Here is a 6,000-nt window from a genome sequence, read left to right on the forward strand (position 1 = left end):
GTGCATGCTGCCTCTTATCGGGCCAGATTGTGTGAATACTCACGTTTATGGTACCATAATGAAGTTGTTCATCTTCATCCCAACAGGGGACAGTGGAGGACCATGGATGAAGCTGTTGCTAGGTCACTGCGCGTTTGTCATCTGTTGTTCAGCAAGAGTTCCCAGGAGATGCCAACAAATGGGAGGAAGACCGAATGCTTGTTCATCAGCCACGTCCGATTTCACTATTCGCTTTCAATAAATTATCTTCACAGGTTTAAGCCCCTTTTTTTGTCACTGGTCGCTTTCTAAATTCCAGAGTTCATCGCACCTTGTGGGTTGGAGAAAATAAGAGAATATTTTTGACAGTGACCGCATTCGGCACTCATTTCAGTAAAAAGTAAAGTATATATCTTTTAATAGACGCATTAAAAGTTCTGCAAAACCGATGGTGCCCGTATTGTTGATTGGAATAATAGCTTGATGTTGTTTGCTAAAATGCTCATAGATTTCTAGAATTAATTATTCAATATAAAAATACAATGGACGGAGGAATGTCCATCCTCACACGGGTCGCGGGCGCCCTGGAGCCTATCCCAGCTAACATCGGACGGGAGGCGGGGTACGACAACCAATCGCAGGGCACATACAAACAAACAACCATTCGCACTCACATTCACACCTACGGGCAATACAGATTCGTCAATCAACCTACCACGCATGTTTTGGGGATGTGGGAGGAAACCGGAGTGCCCGGAGAAAAGCCACGCGGGCACGGGGGGGAGAACAGGCAAACTCCACGCGGGCGGGGCCGGGCATTGAACCCGGATCCTCAGAACTGTGAGGCTGACGCTCTAACCAGTCGGCCGCCGTGCCACCACGGAAGAATGTAAACTGCAAATTTGTCAAGAAAATGAAATAGCAAATGCAAATTTTCCCGGAGGTTTTTGTACATCATGAGCATGCAATATTTTGTTACATGAATAAACCAATGACTAAAGCTGAAGTCACCCAATTTCCACATATAGGATACCTCTATGCTATCACTCTATTGTGCGAAAAAGAACATTAGAGGTGATTGATTGGAAAAGGATACAAATCCAAACTATGGTAGCATACGGGCATGATATACATACAGATCCTCGGGTAACGATGATGATCATGATGAAGATGTCGCTGGCGTCCGCAGACAACGGTCGGCGCTCTTTTTTTGTTCGTGTCGTGAAAGACTCCACTTTCCATTTGGCTTTGGAATCTCGACGGATCACTGACCTCTCTGTGTGTTTGTTTCTAAGAAAGAAATGAACAGGGGAAAAAGCTTCCCAGTGAAACAAGAGATCGACAGTATATAATGAGAATCTGCTGCTGGATAAGCTCTGCTCTTTCTCGCCGTGCCACTGAGCACATTCTTTGTTGAGCTGAACCCACACTGACTTGCACCCCGTTTTATGTCCTTTCTCGCTCCAGAGGACAAAAGTCAGGCGTCGATAAGGGCAAAGTATCTTTTTGACAATCCACAGAGTCAGAATAGAATACATCTCATTTTCGCTTGTAACGCTGGTACCATTATATCGTCACGACTACGTACTGTATAGGCCCATCGCGTAATCGTACAATATTCTGAGGGTAATTCAAGATAACAATGGATGCTTGTTACTAAAATGGGCGGCTACAAATCCACCGACGTGAGATGGACAGTTCGTAATCTGGGTGGAGAGTAATATCAACATAGCAGGTGTTGCACCAACTGTTTTTAAATATTTTTTATTTATTTATAGAAAAGCACAGAGGTAGACTGACATTTTCGTCTGCGGAAGGGTGGGGGAGGTGTTGTCATATGACAGACACGTGGCTGACTGTTGATTCGCTGAACCTGTGGGGTAAAGAGAATGACTCGGCAGTTTATGATGCAACCCTATCTAACTGTCTCATTGAGAAAGTGCACCTCATACAAATTGCTCTCAGTTAAATACAGACAGAATTAGAATGGCGCAATAATTTAATATCGCGGTCAATGGAAGCGACTTCCTCTCACTTCAATGAAAATAAAATGTAAAAACTCATTTGTATGTGATGCAAAAGTGTATTTTTTGCAGACACCTGTCGACAAAAATCACAACCTTGAAGGCAGCAGGAGTAAATTGTATGGCAAGGGTGTCAAGTTCTGAAATGTTCAGTTTCTTCTGCTGACTCTCTGTTCTGTCGGCCGTTGTGCATGCTGATGAAAATGGCAGAAGGGAGAGTTAACATTTCCAGAAAAAAAATAAGATAATGATAAAGATAATGACCAGAAGTGTGTCAACCAAATAAGACGAGGAAGACGTCTGTCGGTTCCCATATGCCAGAGCATCATGCCTGGGAAGAAGGGACTCGTGCTAACTCTTTTGACAGTGCCCCATTCATTTCCAGTGGGAATTTATTCATAGTTTTGGAGCAATTGTGTTGTCATGGTAACATGAAATTAGACAAGAAAAATGACAATTCCAACACTGTCCACATGCATCTTTTGCCATGTCATTTTTTTTGCAATAAGGCCTAAAAAACAGCAGAGTAGTAAAGAATAAAAAGGATGTCTATATATATATATATATATAGAGAGAGAGAGAGAGAGAGAGAGAGAGAGAGATAGATAGATAGATAGATAGATAGATAGATAGATAGATAGATAGATAGATAGATAGATAGATAGATAGATAGATAGATAGATAGATAGATAGATAGATAGATAGATAGATGGATAGATAGATAGATAGATAGATTAGTATCAACAATATTAAATTGGACTGTTTTGCAAGAAGGCCCATAATGAATAGGTCATAGAGGGGCATGGCTTTAAAATGTGCTTATAGGGTTAGGGTTAGACATCTTCGACATCTTCTCAAAATCTGAACCAGAGTTGTAATTATTTTTATTATTATTATTATTATTATTATTATTTATTACAAACGTTCCCTTGCGTCAGAACGTAATACATGGCTCTCGTTTGATCTGTGTCCCGCGTCTGTGACGCGCGAAAATTAGCAGGGACGCATGAAGCATATTCGTTCTGCGTCCGTCGACTCATGGTTTAAGACCCGCCCTTTGTTTGTCTGTGTGTGGGTGCGTTTGTGCTGGTGAAGAGCTTCCACACACAGCAAATCAAAAGTATGAATCCTAGTGCAGAGGCAGAGTGGGAAGGGGCAACGTTCCATACGATGAACAAGGGAGTTTTTTTCCTGGACTCCATAAATTGCCATTGTTATGGCAACACCCGCCACGTCGCTCACGACGCAGCGAGCTGCTGGCAGAACGGCATTTGCAACACCACCGCAACTGGGACACTGAACGGAAAGTTAACCGTTTATTACATTCGCTAGCCTGCAAGCTAACGAGCGAGCAAGCTCAAAGCTGGAGCTCGAACGCTCGGAGTTGTGTGTGTGTGTGTGTGTGTGATCCCCACGTAACACACACACACGCACACACACAAACACACGCATACATACTGTATAAACAAACAACCATTCAAACTAACATTCACACCTATGGGCAATTTAGAGTCTGCAATTCACCACATTTGTTTTAAATGTTTAGAAGCTGTTTTTTCCCCTTTGTTTTTAAATGCTTTTAATCATGTAAAGCACATTGAGGATTTGAACCCACGTCCTCAGAACAGTGAGGCAGTTGTGCTGACCAGTCGGTCACCGTGCCGCCTATTGTTTATTTAGCGAAGATATTCGACTTATTGTTCTACACAATGCCAATGTTCAGTGTTCTTTAGAATTGAAATTGTTCTTAAAAAGGATTTACTTCAATTATTATGCGCCATAATATCATTATATCAGCGCCATGAAAAAAAACCCATCGATACTACCGTTTATTGGAGAGCAAGAGTAACACAAAAATACTGTACAAATGTACAAATAAAAATCTGAAGACGTGCTAACCACTCACCGTGCTGCCCTGAATGTATTTTGCACTTGAATAAAATAACAGAAAATCTATTGCTTTGACTGAAATCGGGTAGTCAATAACCCACGGTCCACCCCGCCTCTCGCCCAAAGTTATAGCCGGGATCGGCTCCAGCTCACCCGTAACCCTTGCGAGGATAAGCAGCACAAAACATGGATGGTTGGATAGATTTAATGGATCGTTTGGAACGATTTGCTCTTTTTTCCATTGAATTGAAAGAATAATGGAAGAAAGATTGTTTTTCTCTCAGCTTTCCTGAACTCAAGGGATCCTCACAAATCTGTAGCAGACATAGTCCTGTTTCACCCGCAAAGCTAGTTTAATTTTTCTATACTCATAAATAGACTTGCTTCACCAATACCAGGGTTGAATTCCCCATGATATTTCATTACCCTCCATTTTTGCTCTCTTAGCAATACTTAATAGTTTTAGCAGACTGATGTGTTGGCTGGCGCAAAAAGAGCAGAGAGAAAAACAGCTCGAGGGGGTGCCAAAGGTGAAGCGAGAAACTTACAAAGACTGAGAGTGTTGAGCGAAAAGGAGTTTCTGGTTCTGGAGAAATGAAAAAAAACAAAAAAAGGCTCGGTTGAATGAAAGGGCTGTGCTGTAATTTCCTCCAAGCTCTGTGGTTAAGCGTGTCTGTCCAGGCCTGGATGAGAATGAGCTCCAGCCGCTGAGATGTGCTGCTTGCTTTGGCCGCTCATTCTGCTTATTTCGGAGATGCTGTCATTCTTCTCTATAAAAGAAAGTGGCCAGGCATGCGTCAATGTAACCACACTCACTTGCAGCCCAGAACAACTTCTGGCTCTGGGGACCGCATACTCATCCCCATTTGGCACCACACATTTGACAAAAAAGCTTTTAATCCTCCCCTAATCGGCCCTCTACATTTCCAACAAGCTCTGATGGAAAAGAAAGACACTTTCTCTTGCTCAACAAGTATGTTCAAAAGCTTCACAATTCATTCGCCCTTTTTGGATAAAACCTGATAAAAGCTTTCTTCTGAGATTACGTTATTCTGAATTATACAATACACCGTAATTAAATTGTAATGGTACCGGAGATACTTTTATTGTCACTTGTCCTCGAAGTAAGTGTACTTCATGAGGTCCTTTTGGACACCGTATGTTAGTGAGAAAAACTAGGACACAACTCAAAAACAAAATGGAAGAAGGACACACTTTTGATAATGATCGTCAAAGATGGTATACTGTCAAAAAATGCTGAACTACTAATAATCCCACAAAATAGATGGGACTTAATTTTTAAGAGGTGAAACAGGTGGTGTATATATAAAGTTCAGTCTGAAATTATTCATAGCAAAGCCAAATTCTAAGTTAAAATCTAATATTTTAAAGATGGGGCGAGGTTCACCTCTTTGTGAACAAGTGCGTGAGAAAATAGTTGAACAGTTTAAGGAAAATGTTCCTCAACGTACAATTGTAAGGAATTTCGGGATTTCATCATCTACGGTCCATAATATCATCAAAAGGTTCAGAGAATCTGGAGAAATCACTGCATGTAAGCGGCAAGGCCGAAAAACCAACATTGAATGCCGGTGACCTTCGATCCCTCAGGCGACACTACATCAAAAAACGACATCAATGTGTAAAGGATATCACCACATGGGCTCAGGAACACTTCAGAAAACCAATGTCAGCAAATAGAGTGCAACTTAAAACTCTACTATGCAAAGCAAAAGCCATTTATCAACAACACCCAGAAACGCCGCCGGCTTCTCTGGGCCCGAGCTCATCTAAGATCGACTGCTGCAAAGTGGAAAAGTGTTCTGTCGTCCGACGAGTACAGATTTCAAATTGGTTATGGAAATTGTGGAGTTTGTGTCCTCCGGGTCAAAGAGGGAAAGAACCATCCGGACTGTTATGGACGCAAAATTCAAAAGCCAGCATCTGTGATGGTATGGGGCTGTGTTTCTGTGAATGCACCATTAATGCTGAAAGGTACATATATGTTTTGGAGAAACATATGCTGCCATCGAAGCAACTTCTTTTTCATGGACGCCCCGGTTTTTCTATTTTAGCATGAAAGTGACCCAGTACACAATGTAAGGCC

Source organism: Phycodurus eques, chromosome 12, assembly GCF_024500275.1.
Source record: "Phycodurus eques isolate BA_2022a chromosome 12, UOR_Pequ_1.1, whole genome shotgun sequence".
In the NCBI taxonomy this organism is placed as follows: domain Eukaryota; kingdom Metazoa; phylum Chordata; class Actinopteri; order Syngnathiformes; family Syngnathidae; genus Phycodurus; species Phycodurus eques.